Source organism: Homarus americanus, unplaced genomic scaffold, assembly GCF_018991925.1.
Source record: "Homarus americanus isolate GMGI-L3 unplaced genomic scaffold, GMGI_Hamer_2.0 scaffold51859, whole genome shotgun sequence".
NCBI lineage: Eukaryota > Metazoa > Arthropoda > Malacostraca > Decapoda > Nephropidae > Homarus > Homarus americanus.
In genome coordinates, this window is record NW_024711292.1 from 18960265 (window position 1) to 18985633 (window position 25369).

General features: G+C 42.9%; 1 protein-coding gene across 2 annotated transcripts in view; it reads right to left on the reverse strand.

Moving 5' to 3' along the window:
* LOC121855054 (NIF3-like protein 1) overlaps window positions 1-24941 on the reverse strand; it is a 228135-nt gene extending 203194 nt beyond the window's left edge. The window contains exons 1-2 of one of the 2 annotated variants that reach the window (XM_042349914.1): window positions 24711-24940; window positions 8825-8828 (exon numbers count right to left, since the gene is read on the reverse strand). The gene's annotated coding sequence lies outside the window, so the exon portion shown is untranslated. Of the gene's footprint in view, window positions 1-8824; window positions 8829-24710 lie in introns of both variants that reach the window. The other variant, XM_042349998.1, reaches the window with a different exon arrangement.
* Between the last annotated feature and the right edge of the window lie 428 nt (window positions 24942-25369).

Here is a 25369-nt window from a genome sequence, read left to right on the forward strand (position 1 = left end):
TCAATACTTCGTTCAGTTACGTATTGCTAGGTTTCACGTTGAACCACAGAGCATGGTGTCTGATTTTTTCCCTTGAAGACCGTTGCCAGGCATTTCAGCCTCCTTTGTTGGGTTCACCCAGATCCCAATCACCGTGTGCGGTGTGTCACAGAGACCCATTTCCTGGGCATTATCTTACTTGGCAGCCACATATTCATTACCTCAAATAGTCTTGCTAGCGTGTTCTCAGGTTATTGAGAGACTTGGGGCACACATCATAGGGTGCTGACCGAGGAAATCTGCTAGCTAGACCCAAACAGGATTATGGGTGTGAGGTGTACTCCACTGAGGCTAGACTCAATACACAGAACTTTATTCATCATGCTGAGGTGCACCTGGCTACTGGTGCCTTCAGGTCTTCACCAATCCCAAGTCTACTAGTTGATGGTGATAAGCCACCCTTTGATCTTCGACATCAGTATTATCCAGGCCCAATGTTGGCTTGGCCTCCACCATCTTCCACAGTCTGTAACCAACACTTGTGTAGTTGACAAGTCATATTCTCACAATACATTGAGTATCCAAGCCTCCCATGACCTTTTGGCTTCAGGGTAAGGGAAGTTGCGAGTATTCTTTGTCTTCCTTCTGTTCAGATATGTCCCATACGATTCCCTAGTGCCGCTCCGTGGATTTTCCCTGAATTTCAAGTTTGTCAATGCCTGTACAGTCATGCAATGGTTAACGTCCTAGATACGTTCTTGGAAACGTGACGTTAACCAAAATGGACGCTGTCCGGTCATCACATAAACTTTGTATTTATACTTACGTGTATGTGGAATACTATATACGTATATATACACTCTTACTCTTAAATCACTACTGTAATGTGATACAGGTGAATAATTTTTATCTCTTGTGCAAAATACATGACGTTTATATTAAAATTATTCACTGTTTTACAAGGATTCCAGCAACGCTGGGCAGATGGGGGAGAGGGAGGGAGCATGCGAGCGAGGGGGCGTGGGGGGAGGGGAGCGGTTTGACAATTGGCACAGGCCCAGGTCTAACACGTGTATATTTATCAGTTCTTAAGTGACTAAACTTCTCTCTTATAAAAAGCCAGTGAAATGACCTGGGTGAATATAATTTACATTGCTGGGATTCTTGTACGATACTGATTAATTTGAATATAAACATGCTATAATCTGCACTAGACATAACAATTTTAGTACCATAATCAAATTAGTACATGTACACTCCAGCTTTGCACTAAGGTCATTCATTTCTTTTGCGTTTCTTTTAGTACAGTGTGTGCATGTAAATGGATGAAAATAAATTTAGAAATTTATGTAAATCTACCCAAAAATACAGTTGAAAAAATTGATGACAAAATGTACTACAGTATTGTACACTAATGTACTACATTTTTATATCTTGAGCAAAATATATGATGTTTATCTTCAAATTATTGGCTGTCTTGCAAGGATTTCAGCAATGCAAATTATAATCTTCTAACTTTAGTCTGAGATATTATATAAAATAAACACCTTAAAGAATAAAGTTATCACCAATCTTTTGTCTGGGAACACAAGGAGGGAGGTAGCCAGAGAGCGTGGGGGGGAGGGTGAGGTGACGGTGTTTGTTATTTATTTGAGATAAGATTTGAGAGTTGGCGCTGAAGGCCTGCGTGTTTATTTTTCATTACTTAAGAGTGACTAAGCTCTTCTCATAAATTGCCACCCAAACGACCTGGGTGAATATAACTTACATTGCTGGGATTCTTGTAAGATAGTGATTTATTTGAATACCTGTATAAACAATCTATATCTGCAATAGAGATAACAATTTAAGTACTGTAATTATTTAGTACATGTACAGTACAGGTTTGTTCCATTGTTAACCAAGGGACCACTGTATTGCAGTGTACTTGTACTGTACAATATTGACTAAATTCACTAGATAACGTACACAACTAATGGTTGGTAAAACTTGTCAAGTATGTGAGTGTCAAGTCTGTCAGTGAGTGCCTGTGTCCCCCATCATAAGAGTCCGTTTTCTCTCACTTCAGGACGCCTGAGTCCGTTTTCTCTTAATCTTAGACTGCAATGCACCAGAGACTTCGTTATTCCTTAGTAATGACACAGAATTTGAAATTGCAACCCCAATTGCAACTGGGGCTGCAATTGTTGAGGCAACTAGATATATCTGATTACAGCAAATGTGTTATTGTCAATTTGTAGGGGAAAGATTTTATCCTCAATAGATGTATGTACATTACACCTGGAGGCAAATGCTTACTAAAGCCTAAGGAAGGAAGGATATTCCTTTAACACATAATATCTGGCCAGTATGGGAAGGATCATCGTGTCTCCGTTAGGGGGTTGTGGAGTGGTGGTCCAGCAGGTGTCATGGAAGTTTTTGGGGCCATGGACGTATATGTGATCGGACGTTGTTCAGTTGGACGTTAACCGGCGCATGACTGTATTTTAACGAAAGGAAGGACTTTCTTCCACCCTGTGTTGTTCATTCTGTTTTTCAAGCATGCCTCCTCTCACAGGGGGACTATTCCTGTATACAACGATGGCTCATAAGTAGGATGCAGGTTTTGGGGTGGTATTTCCCAACCTTTGTCGGGACGGTAGTCTCCCCACTATAGCACCCTCTATCTTAACTGCAGAGCTTTCGGGTATTTTACTTGACCTCAAGATTGTTATTACCCAGCCTCATAACATTTTTAAATTTTTAGTGATTCTCATAGTGCTCTCCAGACCTTAGCTAGTGTTTCTTCGCCCATCCTTTAGTTATAGATATTTCACAGTGGCTGTTTCTCATCATCCAATGTCGGGGCTGGAAAGTCAGTTTTTGCTGGGTTCTGGCCCATATGGGGAGAGAAGGGGTATAAACGTGCTGATGCTGTGGCGAAAGCAGCGGCTTCATGCCCTGTGGCACATCATTCCCCTCTACCTGCCTCTGATAAGAAGCCAGTAATAAAAGCTGCCATCTGTTCGAGTTGGAAATGCAGGTGGGATGCTGTTGGAGCAATCAAGGTCTGCAACAACCACCCTGCATTGGGTGCCTGGGGATATCAGGGACTCACACAGCAAAGAGACTGCTTTGACCTGCCTCTTAATTGGCCATTGTGATGACTGCCTGGTACCATTGACTGTTAGACACCTGATGTAAGCACCTCTGCCGGTGCCGGGGGGAGGGGTGTCTTACCCCCTCTCTTTGGAGGAAGCCGGCCTTCTACCCAAGGTTTGAGTTTTATTTATTAACATTTAAATTATTTTTCTGAAAGTTCAGTGTTATTTATTGTGTTTTTACCTTGCATTATCTTATTTTAGTCTTCTAAGCCTTAATTTCAATTCGCCGACATATAACCTAAGCCTTTGCGTCACCAGGTCTGTAATTACCACAGTCAATCACTCGATTGTCAAGAATTATTTCCAGTTCCGGAATAATCATAGATACAACTGAAAACATCCAGACCACCTCCCATGCACTCCTCTAAGTCCCAGACCTCCATAAAATACCACGGTGTAAAGGTGTTAAACAACTAACCCCCACCCATCCGAGCAAAGACTACGCTCCCTTCCTTTAAATCATCTCTTGAAATATATCTATTGTGGAAGTATTAATATTTTCTGTAATACTTTACAGTCATGTCGTGTCTTACGTACATTCAACTTTATGCACTTGGCTTTGGAAAAAGAAAAAGAAAAGACGCAATGAGTGTAGGAGCACATGACTGGGGGAGATATACCTGTGCTGTAATGTAAATCTTTATTTATATCAGATATTTGTAGATTTAAAAATAAATGTTGCAGGTATGACATTTATAGATAATAATGCTTGTAAGAGTTCAGAAATAGCATTTTACGACAAAAAAAATTATGAACATTTTCCTGCTGTAGCCACAGTTTTCTTAAAATAACATACAGTATACAGTACTGTACCAGTAAATGCGAGGAATAAATAAAAAGAACACCAATTAATGTTACTTGACAAACAATACTGTATTGTCAAACCGGTAAAGCCAAATGAAAGTTCAACACACATGCCATTTGCATATACTCCCAGTTTTGCCATAGCAATGCAGACCAGCAGGGAAACTGTCTTCCTAGCAACGCTCCGCCATTTACCTCAGGGTTAGCAAACAAAGGTTTCCATGCATGTAGCACTGTTGTAATATTAATCTTACGCCTTGCCTCAACAGTTCTGTCCAATGCATTTTTAATATTATACTTCTTCCCAAATTCACAAACTGATAACACTTCATGGTTGTGGGGTGGTGAGGTGCTTGGAGTTGGGTCAACTACCATCTCCTCCTCCTCCTGGTTAGCTGGTGCTGGTAGAGCCTGGTCATTGTCAGAGTTCTGCCTCAATTTGTTGTAACTCAACTAATGAGTCTGTCTGCTGACAAAAGTCTTTATCGAGTGACTGATAGTAGAACAGTTTAACGTGACAGATGAATTCGTGGCCAAGTGGCTGCAAAAGCGATGTGGTGTTAGGAGGAAGGAAGATAACTTGTACATTAAGGTGACGTCCATTTAGAAACTTTAAAGTACAGCTACTCCTCGACTTACGACATACTCGACCTATGACCACCCGGACATACACCCGCCCCAGTTGTACAAAAAAAAAAAAATTACGTATTTTCGAGTCACAATGTTAGTGATTGCGCTGTGTATTGACAAAATTTTCGTTTGTAATTCCCTTTAAAATGGCTGGCAAGCGTAGAAGTGAGAGTTCTCGAGAGTTCTCGTGGTGCTGAGAAGAAAAAGAGACACCCAGAAATTTATGTAAATCTACCCAAAGATACAGTTGAAAATTTTTTTTTACATTATTAAAATGCACTATGTACAGTCGACCCTCGTTAATTTGGACCCCTTAAATCCGGATTTCGGATAATTCGGACAAAATCTGAACGAACTTTTTTTAGAATATTACCTACGCGGACCTTAAGCTAAAATGCTGGTCCACCCACTGCTGGGATAAAACACCAGCATCTTTTTGGTTAAATGTAACATCACCACTAGTGTGGGGGGGGATGCAACTTTTAGCTTCAGACATGAAAAATATTTACCATTTACTGCCAGTAAACAATGGAAACGTAAAATATGTACCAATTAGTAATGAAAAGTTGTGCAGTTCCTTCAGCAAATGAAGCTCACCAACTTACAATAGGCTAAATTACCTTACAACGTGTTTTCAGTAGTCTATGTTGAAGTTCTTAGCATAGGCTAACTTATCATATCATATATACGGTATCACAGTACTCATTGATCTACAAAAAATACCGGTAATAAAAACCTTTTCGATATTTCACATGTAATATAATACCCGGTAATCTACTTCAACCTCCTATTGTTTACAACAACGCCTGACGCACCACATGCTGTTGAGTATCAATCAGCTAGACGGTACACGTGTTTTTCGAATCTTTTTCAGTTAAAAAACTGTTACATCACACGTATATTTTACCTAAACTGCGCCTGAATGAATATATTCTTGGAAATAAATAGTAGTTTTGCTGAAACGTGATGTATTTCAATGTAAAATAGGATAAAATACATGACGAAAGCAAAAGTCTTTACCTAAGCTTTCGATGTTCTTGAGATGTTATTCGCTTTTTTACTAGTTTTCGGTTAAAATACTGTTATATTATAATGATATTCTATTCATACTGTGCTTGATATAATACATTCACGGAAATGTAATATTTTTGCTGAAATTACATACGTATTACAGTGGAAAGTGCGATAAAATCGTGACGAAAACAATGGCTTTCGTTCGTTCAAAAGATGTTACCGTAATCGCTTTTCGATTGGTTTTCAGTTAAAAAAAACCGTTGTATTACAATAATATTCTATCCTAAGTGACTTGAATAAATACTACGATACCATATTTCTGAATATTTTCATTAAAATCCATCCAAATCATTTTCCTTGTCATCGTCTGCAGCACCAAACAGCTTCTCCCAGTCCTCTCCTTGAACAGGGCTAGAGGGTACATGTTTTTCGAATCGTTTTCAGTTAAAAAACTGTAACATCACACGTATATTTTACCTAAACTGCGCCTCAATGAATATATTCTCGGAAATAAATAGTAGTTCTGCTGAAACGTGATGTATTTCAATGTAAAATAGGATAAAATACATGACGAAAACAAAAGACTTTACCTAAGCTTTCGATGTTCTTGAGATGTTATTCGTTTTTTACTAGTTTTCGGTTAAAATACTGTTATATTACAATGATATTCTATTCCAACTGTGCTTGATATAATACATTCACGGAATGTAATATTTTTGCTGAAATTAATTACGTATTACAGTGGAAAGTGGGATAAAATCGTGACGAAAACAATGATTTTGAAATATAATGCGATATTAACCCCTAAATCGGTTAATTCGGACAATCTGCTAAAACGGATACCCTCCCCCCCTAATAGTCCGAATTAACGAGGGTCGACTGTATTTACCTATTAAACTTTCTATATTAGATCATCTCCTACCAATTACACTTCAGGGCACTATCATTCTGCCAAATTCTAAAATAGATATGCTAGGCCTCGCCATTTCCTTTATATGTCATGGAAGCCACATGTTTTAGCTGTGGTATGATGTCGATCTATCTCACTTGTTAACACTTGCCTGATTGAGTGTAGGTTAGTCGCTTGTACCTTTGATGTAGCCGAGTGAGGTATCAGGTAATCTCATGGCATGTCACCTTTGATACAGTCGTAGATTGGTTGATAGTTGAAATCGTCACAGCTGTCCCGAGTTGTACTTGTAATTATCTTAGCTCGTAAGTTAAACAAGACACACAGGTACTGTTCTCTTCACTCGTTGTTCCTTGGTTTAATGTAAACACGCGTGGTGATTTTCTAGTTATATTGGGTAGTCACGTGTGTACAATTATTTGGTATTGACAGACTAATGAGCATTAGCTATTAGCTTGTAATTAGCTGATATAATTAGAGAGGTACAGCCTGGAGAGCTGGTCTCACGACACGACTTTAGGGTATCATGTTGGGCTGTGTACTGGGGGAACTGGGCTGTACTCTATGGAGTCTGGTGACTGGTGATTGGAGAATAACCCACCCTTCAACACAGACATCATCTAAACAGCCTACCAACACACTGAAGGTTGAGTCTAGATTTATGGGCTGTCGACCCTCGGAGGTGTGACAGAAGAAATGCTTATGTAGCTGTATGCTCAATAGTCTGGGTGATAGAATGTATATAATGAATATATGTCCTTAGCCCATATTTATATAATATTAATGTGACAGAGGCTAATACACTCACATCCTCAACATTGCTAAAGTTGCTTCCTGAAAGTTGGGTACTGTACAGATGACGTTGCTGCTTCACTTCTGAGCAGTTGCTTCGTCCTAACTTGGAGTACTGCTCTCATATCAGGGGTGGCTCCTCTTCTGTCCAACTGTTAGATAGGGTGGAATCAAACGCATTTCGTCTTATTGACTCTCCTTTAGTTTATAATCTTTCTTCCCTTTCTCTTCGACGCAATGTTGATTCACTCTCTCTCTTTTACAGTTACTTTAACGGGCAATGTTCGGTGGATTTGGCATCCTGTGTACCGCAGGCAAGGCAGTGGGCTCGTAACACACGTCTTGCCCGTGGTGCCCACTTTGTGGTTGTCGGTCACACTAGAATAACCCATTATAGTACCTCCTCCTTTCCTCACACAGCCAAACTGTGGAATGCTCTGCCTTCTTCTGTTTTTCCATACTGTACACATACAATCTGTCTCACTTTAAAAAGCTGGTTTACCGGCATCTTCGTGGTGTAGTTCAATATAACCTTTTTTTTTATTTTTTATATCTTTAATTTTTATTTTTTCGCCCCCTAGGACCTGTTGTGGGTCGTTCGACCTGTGCCGGGGTGGGCTAATTCCCATAAAAATAAAAAAAATAAAAGCAACAACCAAGACTGTAATCAATGCTGCGTCGAATCTTTGAGCTACGTTTTCTGTTTGGGTCGTCATCTGCAAGGATTTGCATACCTTGCTGGATCATGTCGAATGCTTCTGCCATCCTCTTGGTAATTAGCATTCATTGAGGTTCTTCATCGTAATCTTCGTCTTCGACGGGACTGTATTCTTTTAACAGTTAGATCTTCAATAGTTAGCTCTTCTGTATGGGATGCCAGGATGTCCTCAATAACCTCTGATTCCAACTCATCAAAGCCTGCCTGTCCAACCAAGCTGAAGATATCCCTATTCACTGCTGGGACTAAGTCCATGAATCCTGTAAAACTGTTGACGCACTCGGCCCACAGTTTACGCCACACACCATTCAGGCAACTTTCTGAAACCTCTTCCCATGCCTTGCCAATGTTGTTAATTTCATTTAGAATGTTGAAGCCACGCCAATATTCTCGGATCGTAGGTTTATTATCACCATCTGTAGCCTTGAGCAGCTGGGCCATGGTACGTCATAAATAATACGCCTTGAATGTGGCGATGATACCTTGGTCCATAGGCAGCATCAGTGCTGTCGTGTTGGAAGGCAGGAATACAACTTTTACGCTGTCATGCAAGTAGTCGAGATTGGGAGGACGAGCTGGAGCATTGTCAACGATCAAAAGAATTTTGAAGACAAGGTTCTCCTTGGCACAGTATTCCTTTATTGCAAAGATGGCATACACGTTTAACAACTGGCTAAATATGACGCCGGTTATCCATGCCGTAGGTTAGCAGCGTGAGAAATCAGCAGAGGCTTCAGCTTGAAGTCACCGGCAGCTTTCGCGCTTTAAAACTTGGTGCTCTTTTCTCCTCCTTGGAGCTATAGGTCCTCTCAGGCATCTTCTTCCAAAAGAGACCAGTCTCATCCACATTGAAGACTTGCTTTGGTAAGTATCCTCCTTCCTGGATAATCCGTTTGAATTCTTGCGGGAATGTCTCGGCAGCAACCGTATTTGAACTGGCAACTTCACCAGTCATCTTTATGTTGTGGAAGCTATAATGACGCTTAAATCGTTGAAACCATCCTCGGCTGGCCGTAACGTTCTCTTCCTTCGATCATTCACCCTCTTCTGCCTTTAAGTCGTCAAACAAGGATCTGGCCTTATGCTGGATAACCATAAGGCTCACAGGGGCATTGCATTGATTCTGGTCCTCCATCCACATTGCCAGCATCTTTTCCACTTTTTGTATCACAGTGCTTCTAGTACGAGTTGTCTTAGTTGCACTCGGAGAAGAACCACTTCCAGCACTAACCTTAATCTTGTCAGTGTTGGTCCGGATAGTATGCACCGCTGTGGGGGTTAGACTAAGCACAGCAGCTATGTGCATAGCACGTTCCTCTTTTTCAGAACGGGCTAATACATCCTTTTTCGTAGCCAGGGTAATGGTCTTACATAGCCTCTTCACTACATTAGCATCAGTAGCACTTGATGGGCGTTTGGAAGCAATTTTGAATGGTTAGAGTACAGTTTTAAAACAAAAGCACTAAAACATCACGAATGATGTGAAGTCTTAACAAAGACTGGCTCAGCGTCACTTGGGGACGCTGTGACGTTCCGCGAGTGAGGGCAGCGCGCCGAGCCGCGAGTGCCCTAACACGGCCAGACACAAGTGGGTGATGCGCCATAGAAAGTAGTCCCTGACGACGCAAAAAAATGTGGTATCCGATCACCGGGACATTAAACAAATTTTTGGTTTCTTAAAAGTTTAGCGACGTAGTACCGAAATGTTAAGCGGGATGATGTTAAGCGAGGACTTACTCTTAGGAAAACAAGTTTTTATAGTGTATTTCACAGTGCTTCATACAAATTTTACCTTCATTTCTGGTGGAAATGTGATAGTTAGAGATATGATTCCCCCCCCAACCCCCCCCACAATTACCAACAATGTTGGTTGCAAGAAGTAGGCGGGGTTTTGAATTAGAGGGAAATCTTGAGGTAAAAATACACAAAAAACTAATGAAACAAAACCTCCTAACCAGACACACCAGAAGGATCTGATCTAACCTCCTACCCAAGGTAGTGACCCTGGTGTGTAAAAAAACTAACTTGGGCAGTGTCTGTCTCTTACTGCAATACCAAGTATGCCAATTTTTGCGATACTGACAGTCTGAATCACAACTTGGACACTTGACTGAAGAAGGGAAAGCACCATGAGTTCTTAAAATGTCAAAAGCTGTGCATTTGTTCTCAAAAACTCACTGAATTACATGCCAATCTGTCAAGGAGCAACCTTCAGACAGATGCCATCTTACACCTGTCTATTTCAAATTCCAGAACTTGCACATGCTCACAGGTCTTCCAGTGATTGGCTAACAAGTATCATGTAATATCTAAAGTAACGCTGACTGATTGGGTAATAAGTAAATACAGTGGTCCCTCGGTTAACGAGCACAATCCGTTCCAGCAGGCTGCTCGTTAACAGAAACCATTGTTTCAATGGGTTTTTGGGTAATTGGTTCCAGCTCACAGAAAATTGCCTAAATTCAACAAAAAAGGCAGAAATGTACACTTACTTTGAGGTGTGTATGTAGAAGGCTCCTGGATGATGATGATGATGATGTGAATTTGAAGTGGGAGGTGGAGGAGGAAGAAGAGAAGGAAGTGGAGGTGGAGGAGAAGCATTTTACTGCTTCCTGGAAGGTGAGTCACCTTCCAAGAAAATGTCGGGAACCTCTGGAGTGACAGATTCTCCACCATGAACATCGTCTCTCCTCCTTGAAGTGGAAGGCTGAGGGCTAGCATCTTCTTCCCTCTGCCTTTTACTAAAGAAAGTGTCAATTGTGTTCTGTGGGGCATCTCTCCACCTCATCATTAACTTATGTTTAAAGGAGGAAACCATTGTGTCCTCAACATGACACAAAGTTTGAGTTCAGATTTTCCACATCTGGGTGCCTTGAAGCCAGTTTCCTCGACTTCTCCCAGTAGTAAATGACATCTTTCAACTCTTCAATTTTTTTTTCAATTTCAATTGTTTATTCCTTGATAGAGGAAGAGGGATCCTAGTGCTGTCACTAGGTACCCCTGTACAATGACACCAGAAGCATCTGGCAAGTGTGAAAAGTATATACAGTATAAATATTATAAAGGGGCTTACTAAAGCCTAAGGAAGGAAGGATGTTCCTTTAACACATAATTAATATTATTTACAAAATATCTGGCCAGTATTGGGAGGATCATCGTGTCTCCGTCAGGGGGTCGTGGAGTGGTGGTCCAGCAGGCGTCACGGAAGCGTTGTGTGTGGGGACATCTTAGGAGGTAGTGAATAAGGGTGCGGCTGTCGGGTCTTCTGCATAACGCACAAGAGCGTTGCTCAGGGGATGTGGGGATACCAATCTCCCAAGCAAAGTCATACCCAATGATGATACGGGCAGCAATCACGTCCCCCTTCCGCGACCCTTTCCCGTAGACGTACGAGAAGTCAGGAAGTTTACGGAGGACATCGTACCATGTGGGCGGGGAGTCCAGGGGGATGGCTGCTTCCCGAGCTTCTCTCTGTTTGCGGCGGATTTGGGTCCTAATCTGTAAGAGTGTTCGAGGAACAACGTAGTCAGGTGTGGCCTTGTTGCAGCCAGTCTTGGCAAGGTCATCTGCTGCCTCATTCCCCAAGATACCGACATGACTAGGTATCCATAGGAATGTCACAGGACGGCCTTCATCCTGAAGTGTGGATGTTAACCCTCGTATTCGGAGGATGAGGTCCTTATTTTCCCCAGATCCAAATGCGATCCCGTCGAGAGCAGACCTGGAATCGCAGCAGACAAGCAAGGGGCAGAAACCATCTGCTTCTTCCTCAGCGAGAAGGGCAGCAAGGAGGGCTATTAGTTCAGCCTGAGTGGAGGATGCCCCGTCAGAAACTCTGAGAGACAGTTTGATAGGCTCAGGGGCATGAGGACGGGAGATGTAGACACCAGCCCCGGCCCTACCTGTAGCGGGGTCAACAGAACCATCAGTGTAGAGGACGACCCTACCTGGGGACCAGTGAGCGATCCTGGAGAGGTGGTATTTGCAGAGAATAACAGGGTTCACCTGGGATTTCGGGAGCGGTCCACCGAGGGCAATCACTTCAGGTTGAAAATCCAGCCAGGGAGAAGGAGACGAACCAACAGCAGGGGTGACAACAATATCAGGCAGGAGGTCGTGTTCCTGAAGGGCTCGGATGAGTGACCCTCGCCACTGTCTTCTAGATGGAGGTCGGTCTCGAACAGCAGTAGTCAAGTTGGTTTGGACATAGTTGCCCCTAGGATCCCGTAGAATGGAAACGGCAGTTTTTAGGTAAAACTCCTGGACACGATCCTGTAAGGGGGAAAGACCAAGTTCGTTATATAGAGAAGTAGAGCGTGTCCACTGAGGAGCCCCAAGGATGATACGAGCAGCTTTCCTCTGGATAACTTCGAGACGGTTGACAGCAGTCCGACTAATGTTGACGAGGGCAGGGGCGGCGTAGTCGACACAGGAACGACAAAAGACTTGTACATGGTGAGAAGTACAGGGATGCTGGCACCAAGGGAACCCCTGCACATGGTAGAGAGGGGAGCGAGACGCCGAAAACATATGTCTCGAAGATAGCGGACTTCAGGGATCTGACAACGTGTGCGAGTTACATACACACCCAGGTATTTTGTCTCATTAACCCAGTCCAAGGGCGTTCCTGATAAGAAAAGGGGTGGAGGTACAACACGACCGTGCCACATGGCTTTTGTTTTCGCAGTTGAAAGAAGGAAACCAAGTGAATCACACTCTCTGGAGACCAGATCAAGGGCTTCCTGCATGCTGAGGTAGTCAGGGGCTTGGAGGAGGACATCGTCGGCATATCCTGAGTGGACAACTTCTGTCGGCCACGGGAGTGATGCAATGGAGTGCATGAGAGTGTTAAACAAGGTGGGACTCAGGACTCCACCTTGAGGGGTGCCGAGGTTCATTTCTTGAACAGGAGACATAGAGCCTTCAACGCGAACCCGGGCCTGACGTCCAGTGAGGTAAGAGGCGATCCATTGTAGAAGTCTCCCTTTAACCCCTAACCGTGCAAGTTCAGCTAAAATGAGGGCAGGCTGAGCCGTATCAAAGGCTCCCTTGATATCAAGGAAGACGGAGACGCGGGCAGTCTGATTGCAATAAAAGGAAGCAATGGAGTGTGCTGTGCTGCGATGTTGAATGAAACCATTGAGGGAGTTGTGGAAGCCGCCTATGGTGTGAAGAAGGCGACGATGGAGTACCCTCTCCATCATCTTGCAAACACAGGAGGTAAGACTAATGGGTCGATATTTCCCAGGATCTCCCGGCTTAGGGATGGGGATAATAGTGGCATTTTTCCAGTTGGACGGGAGAACCCCATGTTCATAAGACATATTGTAGAGAGCAAGCAAGGGGCCGTTAGGAATATTAGTACAGGCGTTGAGGACGGAGTAGGTTATCTGATCATCCCCAGGAGAGGTGTCTTTTCTAGAGCGACGAGCACTGTCAAGCTCGAACTGTGTGATGGGATGATCAGTGGGGGCAGGGGAGGTAAGAGCAGCACGAACAACAGGCTCAGACGCATCGATGCGGGCCTGCACTGCCTCCTGCATTGGATCTGGAAGTGCCTCAGGGGAGGAAGCTCGTGCCCAGTCCTCCATTAAAGAGCAGGCAAGGGAGGCGGGGTCAGGGTGGGGAGGAGGCCTCCGTCGAGTACCCCGTATAGCATTAATCCGATTCCATACATAAGAGGGTGACGACTGGAACGATAGAGATCCCGTGAAGGATAGCCAGTCCGCCTCACGTATCCGACGGCGCTCCTGAGTTGCAAAGGAGCACCAATTTTTTAAGTCTTCCCAGTCCTCTGGAGACCGAGACCTCCGTATGGCAGAGTGGAGATCACGGGTTACCTGCCGGAGATGTCTCATGGCAGGGATACGATACCAGTAGTTGGTGGCACTTCTGGGGTGACGGGGAGGGCGTGGAGGGGTAGCGCGATTGACAGAGTCATACACGGCATCAACAAAATCAGCGCTGTAAGAGTCAAGGGACTGAGGGACAACATAGGAATCCGCCCAGGTAGAAAGGTATTGGGTAAAGGGAGGAACAGCATCTTGTGTGAGACGAAGGCGAGGGGATCGATAAGGAGTTGATGTCGGGGCAGAGAAGGAGAGCCTGAGATGGGTAGTAACGGCAAGATGGTCACTATACAGAGCAGGCTCGGTGCAGACGGTAGGATGAAAGGAAGTATGACCGTTCAATAGTAAGCCAACATCAAGGAAACTATGGGGGAGGCGAGTAGGATCGTCAGGACAAAGAAAGCGAACATCATCATCCCCATTAAGAAACTGTGAGAGATGTGATCCATTAAGGGTACATGGAGTGGGATGATCCGGAGTAAGAGTGGGATGGCGGGCATTAAAGTCGCCAAGAACAATAGTGGGAACCCCATCATGGAGGTCGTGAAGAACCTGGGGGTCCAGAGAATCACTCTTGAAATGAACATTGACTACACGAAGGGTCCGGTCACCAAGAGTAAGGGAGACAGAAAGTAATTCAGACGGGGGTCCATGTGAGTCAGGTGAAGGGAGACGAACAGATGGAATGGTGTTACGCACAAGGGTGAGGAGGCCACGAGCCTGCCCACGGTACCGAGGCAGGGTGTAAACAGAATAGCCAGAGAGGCGGAGTGGAGTAACATCGTCTGTGATGGTTTCCTGAAGTAGAGCAACATCTACTTGATGGGAGAGCACAAACTGGGCGAGGTCTGTCCGGCGAGGTCTAAGTCCCTGGATGTTCCATTGTAAGAAGAGGAGGGAACGGCCTCCGGTGTGAGATGAGTCGGAGGGGCTAGACAGGGCTCCAGAGGAGGTACCAAATTCTGTTGAGAGAAATGGAGAGGGAGGAGTGGGAGAGCGAGGGATGGATCCTCCATCTCGGGAGATGGAAGGAGGCGGGTCATCAGGGCTTGCAAAGTGCGCCCCTGTTGGGTCAGGGTGTCCAGAATGAGTTGTTGTTGCTTCTGCAATGTCGCAATTGTTTTCACAAACAAGTCGAGTTGGGCTGAGAGAAGGTTGATTTGCTTGGAGTGGCGATCCAGACGGAGAGTGATTGTTTCCATAGAACCAACTTGGTGTACCTGTGCATGAGCTGGAGGTGGCGGCGAGGATTGCCGAGGGCCCGACTGGGCATGTGGTGGTGGTAGCGACGGAGAGGGACGGTGAGGGTTCAGTTGAGTAAGAGGTGGTGGTGCTGGTGAGAGACAGCGGGGGTCCGGGTGGGCAGGAGATGGTGGTGACTGTGTGGCAGGGCCGGCAACGACCTTGTTCCAAGAACGGTAGGGAGAGGGAGGGAGGGGAGAAAGGATGGGTGGTAGGGGTGATGGAGGGGGTGGTAGAGGAGAGGAGATCAATGGGAAATCCTTGGTGGATGGAAGAGGCGGTGGTGGATAGGATTGAGGTTTGGTTGACAGGGGCTTCGTCAGAGACGAGGGCGGTGGTACAAGGTAAGTTTTCCCCGGGCGAGTGCCAGGACGCTGTGGGCAATTGGCATTCCAGGCGTGGTGACTGCCATGGCAATTGACGCACCGTGGAATAACTGGGATTTTGTTCTGAATTTTCGATTTGCATTCCACTGTGTCGTGAGGACCTGCACAGAAACCGCAGGCGACCATCCTCGTGCACTCCCAGGTGCGGTGTTTCCACGATTGGCAACGACCACAGATTTTCGGGGTTCCGATAAATCGGTCGAGAGGACAGTTGTGAATTGGTCCTACATTCACCTTCGGAGGGAGGGGGCCCACCCACCAGCCGATGAGTTCGTTGGATGGACGTTTGGAGACCGGGTTGATGCGGCGTTCCATGTCCAGTAGTTGTGGGAGAAGAGGGCGAAGATCGTCGATAGGGATCTCCCAGGGTACGTGGCGAACCATTACCTTGGTACGACGAGTTTCTGGGGTGATGATGGTGAACTTCAGCATCACCTCCCCCTGGGGAGCAGGAAAGCCCACCTGAGTGAGCAGGCGTACCGTCTCGTCCATTTGTGTGGTGACTATCACGGCTGTGGGACCTCGGCGGAGGCGAAGTGTTGAGTCCTGAAGTGGAGAGCAGTGACGGAAGAACCAGGTCGTCCGTGTGCTCAGAGGCAAGTCCCGAGGGAAGGCGAGACGACGAAGGCGCGACGGGGCAGGGAGACAAAGGGAATCCCCTATGTCCATCGTCGGCGGAGGGTCGGTCATTGAGCCACATGTAGGCTCACTTGGGGACCCCGATGACAGGAGTCCACCCTCTACAGCCCCAGAAGGGGTGCAAGGGGGAGCCGTGGCCCCTGCTGGAGACCCTGACTTCTGAGGTTTCTGCTTCTTCTTTGACGTGTCTTCAAGAAGAAAGTCGTCAGCATCACTGTCACCTGCTGCCGCCGTTTCCAACGAACGGGAGCGTTTAACGGCGGGCATAGGGCACGTCGGTAACACTGCAGTCAGGTGGAGTGGTAATGACGTCACACTATCACATTGCGCATGCGAAAACTTGAAAAACTTTGCTCAGAGGGATCGGGTGGTAGGACCAGATGTTTTATCCCCAAAAAATGACAAAGTCCAAAAGTAACAAAAAAATATATGCCACTGTGCTGATAACTGGGTCTTACTATAGTTGTCTGCACAGGCTGGGATTGGTAGACGCGCTGAATTCGTCAGAAATACGAATTTTAAGGAGCAGTCTCTTACAGCCTTTGTTGACACTACGCACGCATGCGCGTTCCCTTTCAACTCTTTAGTTGACATATGGTCATCACTTTCCTTTTCCTCCTCACCATTGTCAGCCTCTAACATCTCATCCAGTTGCTTAAAGTCTTCAGGAGTAAGTTCCTCCTCATGAGACATCACAAGCTCTTCCACATCCTCCTCCTCCACTTCAAGGCCCAATGACTGACCAATGGACACAATCTCCTGGTCCAACTCTGTTTCTTCCTCAAATCCCTCAAAATCATGGACTACTGATGGCCACAGTGCTTTCCATGAAGAATTGAGGGATCTAGTGGAGACTTCTTGCCATGATGACACAATCAATTTTACAGCCTCCAGGATGTTGAATTGTGTCTTCCAGAACTGTTTCAGTGTTAGTTCAGGATCATTGGAAGTTGCCTGATGACACCTCCTAAACATTTTCTTCATGTACAACTTCTTGAACTTGCTGCTGATCACATTCTGGTCCATTGGCTGTATGATTGATGTAGTGTTGGGAGGCAAAAACAACACTTTCACAAAGTCAAATTGATACTCCAAAGTTCTGGCAAGTTCAGGGTCATGACCAGGAGCATTATCCATGGAGAAGAGCCTTTAAAGGGAGTTTTTGGTGGTTAGGTAGCTCTTGACAGAAGGGCAAAACACCTCAACAGCCCATTCATTAAAGAGCTGTCTTGTCACCCATGCCTTATGGTTGGACTTCCAATAAACTCCAAGCTTTGCTCTTACCACTTTCTGTTGCTTGAACACCCTGGGGTTTTCAGTGGTAGACAAGCATAGGCTTCAGTCGGAAATCCCCTGAAGCATTGGCACCAAGCAATAGAGCGAGACGGTCTTTTATGGGTTTATGCCCAGGTAAAGAGGCTTCTTCTCTGGTGATGAATGTTCTTTTGGGCATCTTTTTCCAAAACAGCCCAGTTTTGTCCACATTGAACACTTGCTGTGGAAGATAATTGTCTTCATCCACCATTCTTTAAATTCCACTAAAAACTTTGCTGCCCCTTCCTTATCAGCACTGGCAGCTTCACCATGCCTAACAACACTAAAAATGTCACTTCTTTTCTTAAATTTTTCGAACCAGCCTTTGCTGGTAGTTTTGTTGAAACGTAATGTACAATATTTAATAATAAAATGCAAAAATAGCTATAAAAACAATTAATACACCCGTAATGTACTGGCTGGCATCTCCACTCGTCCCTGCTCCCGCGTCCAAGGTCACCACTCCTCCCAACTCGCTCCCTCCTCACCGTCACTACTGCCGACAACGAACACAAATGTTTTGAATAACTGCACCTCCACTTCCTATGTACAGTACTGAACTGTACTGTGCTGTGCATTTTTACAAACAATAAACAAGGCAAGAAGAGCTATTAAAAAAAAAAGAGATAAAAATTTCACTTTACTGTACAGTTCCTATCCTCGGCGACAGGACGGGTGTCATCGGGCTCATCGTCACTCAATTCCATAACGGGTGGTGAAGTGGGGGCGACGGTGGATTCAGCTGCTTCCTCACTGCCGCCAGTGATTGATGGTGTTAAATCTCTCCTTCGGTGATCAAAGAACATGGTGATGGGGAGTTGTCATCTCTTTCTTTAATTTCTTCCATGATGTTTTTGTATGGGGCGAAAACGTCATCCATCCCTCGCATGAATTTCAGGGCACGCACCATGGAGGGGTCCATACTATAGGCCAGGTTTTTCAGTGCCTCAATATTCCTGGTCATCTCCCCCAACTTCTCCAACGTTATTTCTTGGTGATCTTCCTCATCCTCTTTCCCTTTCGCTTCCTCTTCCTTGCCTGAGTCTACTAACTCCTGTAGATCCTCCTCGGTCAGCTCAGTGTCGTGCTCTTCAATTAGCTCCCTAATCTCGTTCTCTGCCATGTCTTGGAAGCCTTCAGCAGCCACTTTCCTTGACAGTGCCAGGGTCTTTCTGAATATTTTCATTAAAATCCATCAAAATCATTTTCCTTGTCATCGTCTTAAGCACTAAACAGCTCCTCCCAGTCTTCTCCTTGAACAGGGCTAGAAGGTACGTGTTTTTCGAATCGTTTTCAATTAAAAAAATCTTACAGCACATGTATATTTTACCTAAACTGTGCCTGAATGAATATATTCTCAGAAATATATAGTAGTTTTGCTGAAACATGATGTATTTCAATGTAAAATAGGATAAAATACATGACAAAAACAAAAGACTTTACCTAACCTTCCAATGTTCAAGAGATGTTACTCGTTGTTTTAATAGTTTTCGGTTAAAATACTGTTATATTACAATGATATTATATTCATACTGTGCTTGATATACTACATTCACGGAAATGAAATATTTTTGCTGAAATGACGTACGTATTACAGTGGAAAGTGGGATAAAATTGTGAGGAAAACAATGACTTTCGCTTTCTTTCGTTCAAAAGATGTTACAGTAATCGCTTTTCGAATGGTTTTCAGTTAAAAAAAACTGTTGCATCACAAGTGAATTAGGATAGAATATTATTGTAAGACAACAGTTTTTTAACTGAAAACCATTCGAAAAGCGATTACGGTAACATCTTTTGAACGAAAGAAAGCGAGTCATTGCTTTCGTCACTTTCCACTGTAATACGTACGTCATTTCAGCAAAATATTACATTTCCATATTCTCAGAAATAAATAGTAGTTTTGCTGAAACGTAATGAATTTCAATGTAGTTTTCGGTTAAAATACTCTTATATTAGTGGTATTCTATTCATACTGTGCTTGATATAATACATTCACGGAAATGTAATATTTTTGCAACTACAATGCTGATGTCAACACAAGCGTGGTTACAGCGAGACTGACTGAGTGAGGGAGAGCTATGCGTGTGTGTGTGTGGTTGCGGGAGCGGGCGGTGTCCCGTGTTCGGTGCCGCGCGCGATTTGAATGTTGCGCGATTTGAATGTACTTCAATTACTTCAATGTACAGAATATTCCTCCGGCGGGGCAATCCGCGTATTTGCAAATCCGTGTATTATAAACCCGCGTATGTTAAGGGCCGACTGTACTGTACAATTATTGGTCATTCTGAAATTTATTTTACATATTGACAATATATAGTGAAGTATAGTGTTGATTTAAAGAAAATAATCTTGAATTACACCTAGTGAACTTAAAATGTTATGGGTGAAATGATGGCATGAAGCATGGGGTGATTTCTCTTCCACCCCCACTTCTAATTCCCATCATCATCAATCAGGAGCCTTCTACATACACACCTCAAAGTAAGTGTACTTTACTGCATTTATTTTTACTTTGTATGTAATTTTCGGTGAGCTGGAACCAATTACCCAAAATTCCATTGAAACAATGGTTTCGGTTAACGAAATTTTCGGTTAACAAACAACCTTCTGGAACGAATTGTGTTCGTTAACCGAGAGACCACTGTAGTTTACAAGCTAGTTGCACAGCTATTACAGAGAATTTCTTTAAGAAATTTGTCCATAGTATATTTAACTTTTGTTTATTTTGTTCCAGTGATGTAAGATAGGACTGACACGATTTAAATCGAGTGATTGTAAACTTCATTAATCAATTTTGGCACTTTATTCCAGGGCTGTGGAGTCGAAGACAAAACCTTCGACTCCGACTCCGACTCCTCAAATTTTTATGCTTCCGACTCCGACTCCTTGGCCTATTTGTAACAACTATTTCTACCATCCTAATTGTAATTTGTATGTTGTAACCTGCATAGGTAAAAAGTAAAACACCGTGGCTATACTGCTACAGCTTTATTAATGATCTGGACGATATTTAAGAACTACAAAAAGATGATAGGCTTGACTTTCAAAGTTTCAATCAAAAGAAAAATAAATTTATTAAGAATTCAAGATATTAACTAGAAAACACCATTTGCATGTATATCTAAAAGTTCGATCTCAGCATATGAATTTTGTTTAAGCTCATAATCTGGTGTGGATCTAAATGATGATCCTACAATTCCTTTTAAAGTAAAGTTATATATTTATGTACATTAAAGAAATGAATACCTTATTAAGGAAAATGGATAAACCTTACACGATTAAGTTATTAAATTAAATTTGCCTTAATCTCACCAAAAACAGGTTGTAGCTAATTGTTTTGTAGCTGAGAGCCTCTGTGCAGTTTTCAACGAAACAAAATTTGATATAATTCAAAATTTGAAATTGTAAAGAAGAGACTATCGTCCAAAATTATAGTGCTATACTGTGCCTGCTACAATAAATTCATAATAATGCTTATAAAATGGAAATAAATTCTTTTAATAATTTAAGAAAATTAGTGGGATCAGTGGAATCACTGCAATGAATATGCCTGAGTTCATATATTTGTTCTTAGGAACAGAATAGCTTCAGTCGGAGTCGGAGTCTGGACAATTTTACCGACTCCGACTCCACAAGCCGAAATTTCCTCCGACTCCTCGACTCCGACTCCACAGCCCTGCTTTATTCTAACCTCGAGTTCGAACATTTCTTAAAAAAAAAAAGATTTTTTTTTGCGTAACCTAATCTAAACTTGCAAATATTGGTAGCACCTAAACACAACCGAAATAACAACAACCCAAACAGTGAAATATAGCAGGAGAAATTTTTTTCCAGGTTAATTATCAGCGTGGGTCACAGATGACACTTGTTGTAAGCTATTACCTCAGCATCTACCTAGTACATTTGGCTCATCTTATATCTTCCCTATATAATATATTGGTGAAATGGAAATTACATTTACATCTATCTATCACAAACAAAAGTGTGTTAGTTACCATACTTGAAGCTATAAGAGGAAGATTGTAGGAATGCAATGCTTCATAAAATTGGAGAAGGGCGATGGGGAGATGAAAAATCTTCGGAGTTGAAGGTAAAACATCACGGGGTTACACGGCGGTCTCTTAAAAATATATACATTTCTACTGGAACCGGTTATTAGGACACTTAAACATTTTTTTCTTTATTATCTCATCTTAATTTACATATACTACTGCATTGTATTTTAGAGACGTTTTCTATTCATATATAACTCGTTTGAACATTCGGGATAAGTCTTTCGGATGCCTACCCACACCCGAGGACTTATCCTGAACTTTCCAATAATATTGTCGGACTACCAAATGGTAACCCGACAAAATTTGGTTTAAAAAAATGGATTACGGCTCAGAGGGCGCTTTCGGGTTACTACTAAGTAACCCGAATGTTTAAAAAAATGGCCGAGTGAAATTGCAATTTTTTTTTATAATTGTTTACTATGCTAAATTGCCGGCGGGTCATTCGTCAGTAATTACCCAAATTTGAAAAGATTTATTATTCGGTTTAACACATCTTCAAATCACATAGAAGCGCCTGCTTTTAGGCAATTTCTACCTCATACCGTACATACAATCCTCAACCCTTGAGGCCTTTTGGAAATGCGTTTCTTACAGAAAAATCGCACAAGTGAGAAACGCCAAAGAAAATAGATAAATAATTCTCCACCCGCCATTTCTTGTCCCACCACAAGCTATTTGGAACCGTGAGGAGTGTCACACTGCCTGCCTCCGCAGTGGTTAGGGCCCCCCGCAGAGGTTAGGTGAGGTTAGATTAGGTTAAGATGGGTCCGACTAATTACCCAAATGTAGCCGCAATGAAGTCAAATAATGGTCCTACATGAATAAATCGGACTGCCAATCACTTCTCGACTGGTATTTGGTGTCACGAAGTCACAAAAAATTGGTAAACTTAATTTAATCTGAGTTAATAGATCGAGTGCATGTACCTAACCTAACCTCGACTAGTATTTGGTGTCACGAAGTCACAAAAAATTGGTAAACTTAATTTAATCTGAGTTAATAGATCGAGTGCATGTACCTAACCTAACCTAACACAACTTGGATTAAATTAAGTTTACCAATTTTTTTGACTTTATGACACCAAATAATATTCGTGAAGTGATTCACAGCCCGATTTACGCTTGTAGGACCATCATTTGACTTCATTGCGGCTACATTTGGGTACATTGGGGTAATTACTCGCTCCCTCGGTACATGCACGTGATCTATTAACTCAGATTAAAATAAGTTTTCCAATTTTTTGTGACTTTGTAACACCAAATACTAGTCGAGAAGTGATTAGCAGTCCGATTTATTCATGTAGGACCATTATTTGACTTCATTGCAGCTACATTTGGGTACATTTGGGTAATTAATCGGACCGGGTTAAGATAGGTTAATTTAGTGAAAGTTATGGGTCTAGATGTTTGGATTATGCTGCATTTGGATGTATTTTGTTCAGATCTCACCTTTGTTTTTGATGGAAAATAGCCGTTTTTGATCAAGAATGACTTCCATTTAAAAAAAAAAAAAAAGACGCATTTCCCATGGAAACGAAGGTCAATTCTGAGCAAAACATCAAAATACATCAGAAATCAAACATCTTGTGAAAAAATTTGAGGGTGTGCTAAAACGAATAATTACCTTTAAAAGACTAAATCTTGCCTGAAGAGATATTACAGTCAATTTAGGGGTAAATTTTTACAAGTAGACAACCATGGATTTTTTGTTGAGCAGTGCATTTTTCCGCTGGTTTAGACTTTAGACAATGTTAAACCATTTTCTTCTATGACGTTTTCATCGCAAATGACTGAAAATTACCTAACCCTACCTCCTAACTGGGGGGGCTCTGTCCTCCTGGATCCCCAGGTATATTTAAGTCATTTGTGAGGGAAACGTCAGAGAAGAAAAGTGTTTTAACATCGTCTAAACCATCGGAAAAACACAGTACTCAACAAAAAAATCCATGGTTGTCCACTTGTAAAAATTTACCAATTTAGGATAGCCAGGTTGCAGTTGGGGTTAATATATAGGACTAACCTGCCGACGAGTTATTTTCATAATTGTTTATTTTCTTACATTATTTTCATCACTGAATTGTGATATGATAATCATTTCTTGTGGAAATTGTTCGTTTCATGGATAATTAGGTGCCTAGGCGTGCACTATTTTGTCTTGTGTCTCTCACCAGCAGTAATAAGGCAGAGCTCAAGAGAGGAGTCTCATCTCTTCCCTGCGGCAGTTTCATTTTCAGCATGATGTGTGAAGGTTGTCGCCGGTCTTATATGGATGTAACTTGCAAATTTAGGGATAAAGACTATGAGACCCTAAAGTTTTTCAAAGACCACGGCATCGTTCCTTTAAGCTGAAAGTATTGTTCACAGCAATAATGTGAAATGGAACTGGGTTTGTGTGTTAATTTAGTTGTTGGGAAGCAGTCATCCATCACTTCATCGACGCTGTAGCTCGCGTTTCCCGCTATCTCAATAAATCACTGTGCTGCCCAGGCTCAGTAAGCACCAATACATCTCGCATCCAGAAAATACCTCAAATATTATCATATTGTAAGTTCTTTCTGTTTATATACCAGGGGGGTGCGGGGGGCAGTGAGAATGTTAGGTAAGGTTAGGTAGGTTTGTTTGGTTAGGTCTTTCTTCATACTCACAAATTTTAGTAACGTTTATTTTAAAAATATAAATTTTTTAACATATTTGCACAAACTAAAACTGTGTCCACTGTAAAATAAGTGAAAATCCGGCGTTTTTTTAATCGTTTTCAATCAATTTTGGCAGCAGGTTAGTTCTTTATAATTACCAAGTTAAGTTAGGTTAGGTTAGCACCAGAAACTTAGGTCAGATTCGCTCGAATCACAAGAACCATAAGAAAAGTGTTTTTATGGAAAATCGAATTCTGGCCACTATCATAAATTGACCGATGTTACTTTACTTAATCCTATTTGCCACTGATCGGCTCGTTAACTACTTGGCGATCGGGCATATCTCTATTACGAACTGTTAACTGTTGCCATGTATTGGTTCCAGAATGTATCTGCACTTAAGCCAGAGTTGATCAAGTCTGGTCTTAAATGAGCTCCCACTCGGTGCAGTCACAACACTGGCAGATTGTGCCAAGATTTCACTAATTTCACTCCGAAAAAGTTTGCCTAGGCAGTTTTCTGAACTTATACCGTGGCTATTTGGATTACTGAGTTTATATTAGTCAGGAATAAAGTCATTTGCACAACAAATGATCTTACCTTTTGCCGCTGTTGTCTCAAACGGCGACTATGTCTGGATTTGTCTCACGTCCAAGCTCTGCCCACATCAACAACTAGTCAACTACTGCAAAGCCTTCACGGAATAAGCCAATTAGGGATTCGTCAATTTCGGTACCAAAAAAGACACTAAACCCACTCTTCTTGCCCAAACCCTTCTGTGCAAGGAAGGAAGAGTAAGGAAGCTTGACTCCTCATCAGTTGAGTGCCACCAGAAAATAGCAACAAATCACTAACTGGACACTAATAGTTGGGTCGGTTAATGATAGATAGCGCAACTGTCGCCTGACGCTCGTCTGTAATAGACTGTGTTTTGGCAAAGACTATAATATTATAGTCTTTGGTTTTGGTATATGACGTGATCTGGCTGGATAGTCAAGATTCGTTCAGTGTGACAATAACAAAGTTAAAGGAAATGGCTCTACCATGCCGTTGGATCGAGTGTGGTAAGCATTAGTGTGGTGCCTGGAAGTGCTGAGGAACTGTAGGAGACTACGCCAGAGTTGTGACAAACTGGGCTCCTCGGTCAGTGGGAGGACCGATACGGGAGACCCAACGAGACAGGAAGGCGCGGACGGCTGACTCTGCTGTAGCATTAGGCATGGGAATGGCTTCTGTCCACCTGGTGAAACGTTTGTAGC